Source organism: Bos taurus, chromosome 10 (genome assembly GCF_002263795.3).
Source record: "Bos taurus isolate L1 Dominette 01449 registration number 42190680 breed Hereford chromosome 10, ARS-UCD2.0, whole genome shotgun sequence".
Taxonomy (NCBI): Eukaryota; Metazoa; Chordata; class Mammalia; order Artiodactyla; family Bovidae; genus Bos; species Bos taurus.
This window is the reverse complement of record NC_037337.1, coordinates 2,283,651-2,295,834: the sequence shown is the minus strand read 5'-3', so window position 1 is coordinate 2,295,834 and position 12,184 is coordinate 2,283,651. Positions and strand designations below refer to the sequence as shown.

General features: G+C 42.3%; 1 long non-coding RNA gene across 4 annotated transcripts in view; it reads right to left on the bottom strand.

Moving 5' to 3' along the window:
- LOC101903289 (uncharacterized) overlaps positions 1-12,184 on the bottom strand; it is a 72,395-nt gene that overhangs the window by 50,747 nt on the left and 9,464 nt on the right. For 3 of the 4 annotated variants that reach the window (XR_009496112.1, XR_009496109.1, XR_009496110.1), the window contains exons 2-5: positions 11,174-11,267; positions 7,517-7,638; positions 5,315-5,366; positions 4,102-4,163 (exon numbers count right to left, since the gene is read on the bottom strand). This is a non-coding gene — a long non-coding RNA (uncharacterized lncRNA). The remainder of the gene's footprint in view (positions 1-4,101; positions 4,164-5,314; positions 5,367-7,516; positions 7,639-11,173; positions 11,268-12,184) is intronic. The other variant, XR_009496111.1, reaches the window with a different exon arrangement.

Genomic DNA, 12,184 nt, shown 5'->3' with positions numbered 1-12,184 from the left:
CACTTTGCCATTCAGCAGAAACACTGTAAAGCAACTACACTCCAATTAAAAAGCAATTTTTTAAAAAAAGAAAGGGATGTGAGAGCATCCCAGTGTAGAGATTTGGAGAGTTCCAATTTGATGAGATAGGTAAGGGAGTCAGAAGTGTGGGGGGTTTTGAGGGGAAAATTGGAATATGAGTTGACTAGGGAAACAGAGAAGATGGACAGGCTGTTCCACTCCAAGCTCCCAGCTGAAGATGAGGACCATATTTCCATGGAGACTATCATCTGCCCAGTTGGGGGATACTTTCTCTAGTAGTGTAGCAGCCTGGATTTAGGACTGGGAAGGCCTTCATTTCAGGAAAAATATTTAGGAAGGACAAAGCAGAAACCTGAAGAGAGAACAAACTTGCAGATACTAAGGTGTTAATACACAAAGGTAAGATTGACTAAAAAGTGAGAAGTATATGTCCCTAAGGCAGTGGGACCAGGCCCTCGTGTTGAGGCCCTGGGGATCCTGACTATGTGGAGCCCAGTGATCATGAAGCTGCAAGTATTCGTGTCATCAACAAAAGCTTAATGTGGAGTCGATCATTCTTACAGTCTATTGTCAACATTCTATTGGAAATGTTAGTTGGGAATTTTTATGACCCCACATAGAAGTTCCTGTTCTACTTTTTGCACACAGGGAAGGCTAAGCCACAAGCTGACTTGGTGAGAAAAGAGTCCTATTTCCTCGTGGGAATAGAGGGGCCTCTAATAGTGGTCCACTTCCACTTTCCGCAGATTTTTAACAGGTTAAGTCAAGCTCCAAGCAAATTCTCAGGGAACAGAGCCATAGTTGTGTGACACCCAAGAAAAAACTTATGCCAGGCATGCTAGAGCAGATGTCTTACCCCAGCCAATGGGCAGTATATTTTCAGTCAAGATTTAGAAAAGACATGCGAAGAAGACCTCTGCTTCCCTGGGTCACAGAACACAAAGGTTAATAAACATCTTTGCTTTTAATAGACGGCATGGGAGAACAGGAAACCAAGCACTGGCTTTAGTTTTTGACATTTACTTTCTATGGGATTTCCAGGAAATTCCTGCACTTAGAGGCTGAATGTTGCAACAACTTTCTTAGACTCTAAAGTCTCTCTCCCAGAAATAACCAGTGTCTCCCACTGGTTGTAGACAATGAGATAGTCTTTCCTAAGACACAGTGCTTGTCTTTCCTAAGACACAGTGCTTGGCACATAATAGCATTCAGTAAAAGCTGACTCTTGCATGGGCCTGTTTATCTTCTGTAAAATGCAATTCTTAGGTTCATGTCTTTTCCACCTCTGGAATTCTAAGATTCTGCAATGGAAACAATTTTTGGTCATTGTACCATACCTAGGATAAGCAGTCATTTTCTGGAAAAATATAGGTAGCAATAGTTTCGGCTTTGCATGTCAGACAGCCTTCATCATGACTACCCACTCTGGCGCTGCAACATGGAAGCGGCCATAGACAACACTTAAAAGAACAGGCGTGGCTGTCTTCCAGCAAAACATTATTTACAAAACTAGAGCCATGGCCTAGATTCGGCCCACAGGAAATAATGTGTTGACCTCTGTTTCATAGAATAAAAAATGTGGACTAGAGAAGTGAAAAGCAATTTTTGATGGAAAAAAAGTACACAGGAAATCATGTACTGCAAAACTGTATAAGCTTATGGTACATTTAACTCAAAAACTTTTTTTTGTAATGAGCATAGGAAAGAAAGCAGATGTTCTACAACAAAGGTGGATAATAGAAATACAATAAACAGAGTCAGACACAACTTAGCAACTAAACCACCAAACAGCTTTCACAAACTTAAACATTTATAAATATTTTCCTGGCATAAATATGGAAAATAAGTGAAATGGAAAACAATGGCCCAGAAATTCCCTTTTGCTACAAGTTGAGAGAAGGCAAGAAGATAGCAATCATGCAAATAGCATGAGAGGCCCAGATTGTAGCTAAAAGCTAATGTTGCATTTGATTCCGTAATTAAGGAGACAGTTATGCATTAAACTGGCTCAAACACTTGCAGGGTGATTGCTCAACCTTCTAATCACATTCAATCTGAACTGGTCGTCTGAATATTACAATGACTGGATTGAGGGCTGTTTTCCTTATGAAGTTGGCTCAATGACTAGCAACCAGTCCTTCATGGTATCTGGAAACCTTAACAAGGAATATCAAACTGTATGATAAGCCCAACTTGAAGTTATGTCAAGGAAAGAAAAAGAAGAAAAATACAATGAATAAAGAAAAAGAGATAAGCAAGGTACAAAGGAAGAAATACTAGTGGAGCAGCAGCAAAGAGTAGGGTCCAGGTGCCTCATAGAGACATTCAGTGCAGGGGTATTGTGAGAAATCGCTGCCTGTAGCAACCACTATGCATCTCCCTGGCCCCGCTACAGATGTCTGCGTGTCACAACCGCCTTTTCCTCCCTGCCAGGTCTCCCCTAGGTGGTTCTCTTAACTAGAGTTTATTCATCTAAAAAAGAGCAAACAGGATAATATTTGAGCAAATAATTGACTCACAGTATTTTTCCATCTTCTCATTTCAAGCCTTCTAACACTTTGCTTGCATCAGGGATTTTGCACACGAGAAAACTTGACATCAAAGGCCTTTTTGGCTTTTTGTGAAAGCTCAACCCCTCTGAAGAAATTGTGCCAGGTGTCCCAGAGAGGAAAGAGAGACAAGATGGTGACTTTCAAGGGGAAGAGAGATTTCCCAAAATGGTACTAGAGGGTCAGCACCTCTCTAATGTGGGGCTCACCCGCTGCTCCTTGACAGAAGCTTGGGGAGAGAACAGGCCCAAGGATGATAGCGGACAGCATCTGGGAAAGGTGGCCCTCAGCCGAAGGGGCTCCTTCCCCGGCTCCAGGGAGAACCAGAGGATGGCCTCGGGGGCCAATGGCCCCAGCTGGGCTGAAACAACACACATCACGGCAGCAGCCAGCAAGGAACCTGTGGCCCACGACCAGAGGGACAAACCTGTGTCCTTGAGCAATATGTTAAGTTCCTTTGCCCAGGTCCTGAAAGTAGGGAGTCCCAATAATGATTGAAATTGTATTTCCCTCCAGCCTTGATGGAGGAGGGCTCAGGGCAGATTTAAGCTGATTTAAAGATATGAAGAAACAATGATTCCTGCAAAATATCATCTGTGGGCTGATATTCATACACCAACAAATGTTTGAGAATGGGGGGAGGCGGGAAAGAAGAGGGGCTTATGTTCCACTTGGCACAGTCTCTGATGCAGAACTAGCAAGCTTCCTGAGGTACTTATTAGGTGTGTGGGGGCAGTGTGACCGCAGTGGCTGGGAAAGAGCAGAGGGGTGCTTTATAAATCCTGCAGCGGGTAAATGAATGCCCAGAAAAACAGAGAGTGGGTGGAGTAACATAATTGAAAACAGCTGAACTGCGAAGTGGGCCTAATTTTTTTCTGAACTAAGAATGAGTAAAATGTCTTTTCAAGAACTGGGTATAAAAATGGAACCAGGAGATAAAGAAAACCCACTATATTTAGTTGTTCACACACACACACACAGTTAATATAGTAGCCCGGCGATGCATTAAGAAAATCTCCTCCGGTACTTGTCATAGCTTGCCTAGTTGTGTGATGATCCAGCCCTTGGAGATGGGGTAACAAAAGGCCTCCTGACCTAAGAGCCTGTGGGCCCGTCTGATGGGAAAGCATAACCCCTCAGAGGGCTCAAAAGGGCTTCTGGCTGCAAAGGCTGTGCCTTTTGGAGAAAAGCACATGGAGTGGAAGGGCAGAGGGGGCCTCTGCCCCAGCAGGCCAGGTTGGCTGGGGCAGCCCTGGGCTAGGCTTGTGCTGTGGGCTAGTCTCACACCTACTTTCTCATCCACCTCTTCTTTCAGGGAGATCAAAGGGATACAGGTAGTGAGTCACCAGGTTAATCAACAATTGGTGTTATCTTCAACATTGTATAAAATACTCCACTCATACTCTGAGTAAGAAGTAATTCCTGCCAAGCAAGTGGTCCAGCAGTCATTCAAATTCTGGATCCAGAACTCACTGACTCCCCTGCTCTTTGTTCCACGGCTTTCTGCAAGCACAGCAGTGATGGCTCTCACCTGCACTCCTTGGGTGTGGCACCAGCTGTGCGCCTCCATCAGTGGCACTGAGCCATTGTGATCTGTTAATGACATGCAGGGTCAATGATAATTCTTTTTTTTTTTAACTTTACAAATTGTATTAGTTTTGCCAAATATCAAAATGAATCCGCCACAGGTATACATGCGTTCCCCATCCTGAACCCTCCACCCTCCTTCCTCCCCATACTATCCCTCTGGGTCGTCCCAGTGCACTAGCCCCAAGCATCCAGTATCCTGCATCAAACCTGGACTAGCAACTCATTTCATACATGATATTATACATGTTTCAATGCCATCCTCCCAAATCTTCCCACCCTCTCCCTCTCCAACAGAGTCCATAAGACTGTTCTATACATCAGTGTCTCTTTTGCATAATTCATTTTTAAATGTCACATAAAGAAAGGAGGGAATCACATAAAGGCGAAAAATAGTTTCTCTAGAAACAACAATTAAGAAGGTCTAATACTTAGCACCCTAGAAATACAATTTTACTTGTTGTTATGTTGATATACCCATTCTTAAGGCCCAGTTCTGGGATGGGGTGTCCAGTAGGTTGGGCAGGCTTTGAAAAGAGGGATCCAGACAAAGCCACTGATTCACTTTTATAAAATTACATGAATTAAATAGTAATAGGAGAAAATAGCCATAAAGATGAGAAAACAACAAAATGCTTTTTATTCTATTTGAAAAATTACAATTAGTACACAAGAATTAGCCACTATATGCAAATACTGTTATTACATTTTCTCTTTCCTTATGCACACATTCTAATTTTTTTCCCTACAAAAATTGATTGCCATGTTTGTGGTCTTGAAATCACTGTGGTTTCTGAAATCCTGTTCAGAAGAAGCAATACATTTTCCTATTTGTGCAGTCTGAGCCAAGCAAAAACAAAGGAACTAAGTCAAATTATTCCATTTCCTTTTTTATAAAATATACTGGAAAATTAGCAAAATCCCATAGATATGGTCTACCCTTTGTTCACTGGTTTAATCACTCAGTCAATAAGCATTTAATGAACGTCTAATACATCTTAGGCACTGGGAAAGCAGAAGTCAATCAAACATTGGTTCCTGCCCACATGAAGCTGAATTTAGTAGAGTTGGTGGACAGATCAACAAAGAATTGGAATAATATTTTGAAATACTATGAGAAGTCTTTTTCTTTCTCAGAAAATCTTTTTTTTTTTTACCTTGTGATTCTTTCACCGTTTATCCAGACCAAGAGATGAAGGTTGACTGCCCCTAAAGAAAAGACACAAAAGGATCCAGTCAGAACAGAGCCCAATTTCTGGCTGAGAATATAAAAAGCAAGCCTTGAAAGCTTTGAGTTCTAAGAGCCTGGCGCTTAGGGGAGGAGAGAAGCTGGGGGGTAGCTTTTGTTGTATTTATTTATTTATTTTTGAATGCTAAAACCTTGGTTCTGACTCAATAGAGTAAAGCCCGAAAGACTAGCCAGTTTTTTTTTACCAAAAGCCAGAGAGTGGGACAAAATGCATGATGACAAGAACAACTTTCCAGCCTCAGAGGAGACAAGGCCTTTTCTAAGGAGGAGCTTTGAAAGGATGGAGAAAAGAGAACTACCCTGTTGAGATGCAAATGCGGGGTCTGCTAAAACCACTGCCGGGGGTGGAGGCTGTGGGAGGGAGCTTCTAGGAGCCCTTAGGGGGCTGCCCCACTTTTTTCCTGCTGGCCTTCTCTTTGATCATTGCTCATGCTCAACTACTTGTTAAGTCTTTTTAATATTGCCCTTACACTATAGAATTTGGGTGGTTTTATCCAGGGGTGTTAGAGAATATGACCCACAGTTTTGAAAGAACTCCAGTGAGGATGAAGAGGAAGGACAGGAGGAGAAAAGACCAGAGACGCGCAGATACGCTTAGAGGCCGCTGCCAGGGCACCAGGAGGGAGCAGTGGTCCAGAAGGCCAGCAGCACCACCCTGCTTTCCGCTGTCCCCTTCTGAAGGAGGCCAGGGAGGGGAAGGATCAGGACTGTGCCCAGGGTTCCAGCACATGTCTGGGTGGTGCCATCACCAGTAGACTATGAAGGAGTAGGAGTAGGTCAAGGAATTCAGTTTTCATCCAAGCAGGTCATGAAATCTCAAGAAATCCTTGAGAACTCAGAGAAATGTGAACTGGTTGATAGTGTGGGAAGTGAGGAAGACCTGAAGCTAGTGGAACAAATGGACCCACTGTGCTTAGTAATGAATTGTGATGCCCCTCAGGGAGGTGTCTCTGGGGTTCCACTGGAGGCTCTGCCCTTGGCCTATATTTTTCAAGAACTTGGATGTAGACACCAAAGACATACTCATCCAGAGAGTGTAGGATGCAAATTCTGAAGAAATAGCTATTATGATAAATGATAAAATGAAAAATTCAGAAGGCTGAAGCAAGTGTTTGAAAATAACAGGATGACACTGAACAGAATAAATAGAAAGTCCTGTGTTTAGGTTTAAAGTAAAGTGACGAGGCCACTTAGAAAATGTGAAGCCCGGCTTGGCAGCATTTGCTCTGAACAATGACATGAGGGTTTTAGTTGTCCTCAAGATGTTGTGAAAAAACAGCATGATGCTGCCACTTAAAGGCAGCTCCATCTCTATGTGGGATGAGTTGCAGTTGAGAAGATCTACTTCGTAGCAAGATGCCTCAGTTGTCCCAAACTAACATCTTTTTTGAGAAGTTTAAGAGAGTATCAAATTAAAAACTGAGGTTTTTGGCCACCCATTCCAAAAATGAGAGGCAGGGACCAGCTCTTCACTTGGTAATTTTATGTCCCTGATTGAGTCATCCAGAGACAGCTAGTGGTGGTGGTTTAGTCCCCAAGTCACGTCCGTCTCTTTTGAGACCCCATGGTCTGTAGCTAGTCGGGCTCTTCTGTCCGTGGGATGTTCCACACAAGGATACTGGAGTGGGTTGCCATTTCCATCTCCAGGGGATCTTCCCGACCCTGGGATCGACCCCCCATCTCCCGCATTGGCAGGTGGGTTTTTTACCCCTGAGGCACTGGGGAAGCCAGAGACAGTGAGTGCTCACTGACTGTCCATGTGCTGACACTTTCCAGAGGACTTTCACGTGAGCCAGAGACTTGTCACTGAGTTCTGGTAGTTAAGAATGAGAGCAGAAGGGATACGGCTCTTCTGACCTAGGATCTGAGCAGTCAGTGTGCGTTCTCCATCCGTCTCCTGCCCTGCAGGATGCCCCTGGAATCTCATAGTGAGATGTTCGCAGCACAAGATGGAGAGAGCCTGGACTCTTGAGTCACTGGATGACAGACAGCCGTGCTGACCCACATACTTCACATGACCAAAACATAAACCTTTGCGTTTGTCAAGCTCCTGGATTTAGGAGTGTGTCCGCTGCTGCCGCCGGCATAACCTAATCCTAATAGTGCTTACCCTTGAGCATCCCTGGTCTCTGCCTAAGTGTGTCGGTGGTGCAGAACCATTATGCTCCTCTTCAGCGAACTTTCAGGAACCTCACTCTGGAGTCCAGCTCAGAGCACTTTGATGGATAAATGCTGTAGTCACATACAAAAGGAATGGGTAATGTGGCTGGAGGAAACCATTTTTTAATCTATATAATGTATATTTCAAGGAAAGTTTGTTTATTCTAAGACATAAAGACATTCATTCATGAAATTCAATGTATCTCTTGACTTTTCCCATCTAACATTTTTATATAGGGTAAGGGTTTTGACTAGATGCCAGCGTGGGTCCCTTTCAGTTCTATGAAGTAAAGCTGAAATAATGTAAGAACTAGAGGAAATCTAGGAGTTTATCTAATTGTACTAATGCCAGATTTTATAGATAAGGAAACTGAGCCCAAGGAAGGTTAAGATATTTGTTCCAGACCCCTTAAATCTCTGGATTTCATTTTCACTTCTCTTTCTAGTACATTGCCTTAAAAGTATGGTACTTTAAAATGAACAAGCCAACAATAACAAAAAGCTCTGATCCTTTTTACCTTAAAGGTGAACTAATTCCTTTATCTGGGATCCCTTTAATCTATATAACTCCATGATGAGGGAAGGAAATGTCTCCTTAGTATCAAAGAGAAGGAATAGAGACTGGCAGATGGAAGAAGGGAATTGTGAACATAATTTCAGGAACTACACATACCTTTCTTGGCCTCAAACTCCTGACCTTTTTTTTTTTTTTTCCTGCAAGCCCTCCTCCTACTACAAGTAGACACATACTGCAAAATCAGCATAGAACAGAGTCCTTACCTTTTTTTCCTTCCACTTTAAATTTATCTAGTGCAGCGATATTTTTTTAGTTCAATTCAATTATAAAAATTATACTTATTATTTCAACCTCAAAATATTCTTATTTCAAGTTTCTTTCCATATTCTCCACCACCTAGTTTTAACCTTCTGGTGAGAAGCTGAAAACAAAGGGAATCTGCCAAATTATTAGAATAATTACTCCTAGCATGAGAGCATCCAGGAGCTGGTATTGACAATTGCCAAACTCTACATCTCTCAGGGTCTCTGGTCAGCTCCATCATGGACAGTTGGGGCCCAGCCTGTCCTTACTATGTTGGGGATTGCATTTCTCAGTGCCATTTTCTTCCTCTAACCTTGTAAATACTTGTCACTTCAATTGGAAATCCCATGGAATGACCAGTGAGTCACTGTGTTCCCTTCTGCCTAGGTTGGCCTAGGTTTAGGAAGGCTAAAGGTCTCATGATTCACCTTGGCTTGATTTCATGAGAAATCAGGGGAGTGGTCTTGCGTTTTTGCCATTCCCATCCATTCTCTGATTCTCCCTAAGACCCCTTCCCCACTCCAGTAACACTGCCTGTAACCATCCAGGAGGAAGGAAATTCCAGGCTCCCCTTTAGGTCACTTGCCCACATTTCACCAGAAAAGACATAGAAGACTTGAGTTCAGTTCAATCAGTCACTCAATTGTGTCTGGCTCTTTGCGACCCCATGGACTGCAGCACATCACATCTCCTTGTCCATCACCAATTCCCAGAGTTTACTCAAACTCATGTCCATTGAGTTGGTGGTGCCATCCAACCATCTCATCCGCTGTTGTTCCCTTCTCCTCCCACCTTCAATCTTTCCCAGCATCAGGGTCTTTTCAAATGAGTCAGTTCTTCGCATCAGGTGGCCAAAGTATTGGAGTTTCAGCTTCAGCATCAATTCTTCCAATGAATATTCAGGACTGATTTCCTTTAGGATGAACTGGTTAGAACTCCTTGCAGTCCAAGGGACTCTCAAGAGTCTTCTCCAAAACCACAGTTCAAAAGCATTATTTCTTCAGTGCTCAGATTTCTTTATAGTCCAACTCTCACATCCATACATGACTACTGGAAAAATCATCGCCTTGACTAGATTGGACCTTTGTTGGCAAAGTAATGTTTCTGTTTTTTAATATGCTGGGCTGGATGAAGCACAAGCTGGAATCAAGATTGCCGGGAGAAATATAAATAACCTCAGATATGCAGATGACACCACCCTTATGGAAGAAAGTGAAGAGGAACTAAAAAGCCTCTTGATGAAAGTGAAAGAGAGTGAAAAAGTTGGCTTAAAGCTCAACTTTCAGAAAACTAAGATCATGGCATCTGGTCCCATCACTTCATGGGAAATAGATGGGGAAACAGTGGAAAGAGTGTTAGACTTTATTTTTCTGGGCTCCAAAATCACTGCAGATGGTAACTGCAGCCATGAAATTAAAAGACGCTTACTCCTTGCAAGAAAAGTTATGACCAACCTAGATAACATATTGAAAAGCAGAGATATTACCTTGCCAACAAAGGTCCATCTAGTCAAGGCTATGGTTTTTCCTGTGGTCATGTATGGATGTGAGAGTTGGACTGTGAAGAAAGCTGAGCACTGAAGAATTGATGCTTTTGAACTGTGGTGTTGGAGAAGACTCTTGAGAGTCCCTTGGACTGCAAGGAGATTCAACCAGTCCATTCTGAAGGAGATCAGCCCTGGGATTTCTTTGGAAGAGATGATGCTAAAGCTGAAACTCCAGTACTTTGGCCACCTCATGCGAAGAGTTGATTCATTGGAAAAGACTCTGATGCTAGGAGGGATTGGGGGCAGGAGGAGAAGGGGACGACAGAGGATGAGATGGCTGGATGGCATCACTGACTCGATGGACGTGAGTTTGAGTGAACTCCAGGAGTTGGTGATGGACAGGGAGGCCTGGTGTGCTGCGATTCATGGGGTCGCAAAGAGTCGGACACGACTGAGCGACTGAACTGAACTGGGGTTAGTCATAACTTTTCTTCCAAGGAGTAAGCATCTTTTAGCTGCAGTCACTATCTGCAGTGATTTTGGAGCCCCAAAAATAAAGTCAGTAACTGTTTCCCCAGGTATTTGCCATGAAGTGATGGGACCAGATGTCATCATCTTAGTTTTCTGAATGTTGAGCTATAAGCCAACTTTTTCACTCTCCTCTTTCACTTTCATCAAGAGCTTCTTTAGTTCTTCACTTTCTGCCATAAGGGTGGTGTCATCTGCATATCTGAGGTTATTGATATTCTCTCGGCAATCTTGATTCCAGCTTGTGCTTCATCCAGCCCAGCATTTCTCATGATGTACTCTGCATATAAGTTAAATAAACAGAGTGACAATATGCAGCCTTGATGTACTCCTTTTCCTATTTGGAACCAGTCCATTGTTTCATGTCCAGTTCTAACTGTTGCTTCCTGACCTGCGTACAGATTTTTCAAGAGGCAGGTCAGGTGGTCTGGTATTCCCATCTCTTTAAGAATTTTCCACAGTTTGTGGTAATCCACACAGTGAAAGGCTTTGCCATAGTCAATAAGGCAGAAATAGAAGACTTCAGCCTTTGGGAAAGCAGATGGGAGCTGAAATCCCCCTCTTTTCACACTAGATTTCTGACCACTTCAGTAATAAGAGTCTACTATCACCTACTGTTTGCCAACCGCTTTTCAAATATCTACATACTCGACCTCAGAAGGACTCTAATGAGGTAGGAATTCTAAAGAAGGTGACTTCTTGTTGTTTTACAAACTCTGAGATGGCAATGTGGGGAATGCTGCTTGAGGTTCTGCTGAGGCGTGTCATCTTACCATCAGGAGTTGGGGTGAGGGAGGCAGTGTCCAGTTTCTTTGGTTCTCAGTTGAGAACTGTCTCCACAATCGCCCATTACTGCCAGTCAGCAATCTTGAAAAAACAGCAAAGGGTTTTGTTCTATATACCACATTCTTACGCTACAACTAGCATGCTGCTTGCCACAGGGGAGTAATAGGAGTGCACCTGTGCCTGTATGTGAATGCATGTGTTTACAGCACTTCATTGTGCTTTTTAACTAAGACAGTAACAGAGACTATAGCAACAAATTCAAGCAACACAGAAATATAACAATTTTCTTTTAGTTAATTGCCTCATCCCCTGACATCTAATCACTTTCATTAGTTTGCGGTGTGTATGTCTATGTACACACTTTTTTTTATACTGTGTATACAAACATAAAATATTTGCTTTGATTTTCATAAAATAGGATTATACTATATATGTACATATATACTATGTATTTTATATACATAATAAATATGTAATATATTTCTGAGTCCTTTTTTCAGTTTAACATACTATATGTCTATACATTCAGATCCAACTCATCTTTTTGGTGGTCCTGGAATATTCCTTGGTGTGAATGTTCTATGATTTATTTGTCCACTTCTCTATTTCTAGCATTTAGTTTATCTCCAGTTTTGGGCTGTTACACACACACACACCTCACACACACACCTCTTTCCCTCTAAAGGCAGAGCTTTTCTGAAACAGAATTTGTATGTGGGACTGCTTGGTTGGAAAATGTGCTTATTTTAAATTTAATAAATTCTACCAAATTCTCTTTTGAAATGGTCACACCTATTAACAAAATGTAAAGGGCTTTATCTTTTTATTCTATATATCATCAAAAACTTACTCAATTTTTGCCAACTTAACCAGAAAAAAAAAAAGAACTATTGTTTTAATTTCAATTACTATCACTGTTAGTGAGTTTGGGCATTTTTCAAATGTTATTGTCTCTCTAATTTCTTCTCTAAAATGCCTCTTATCATTTGTTCATTTTT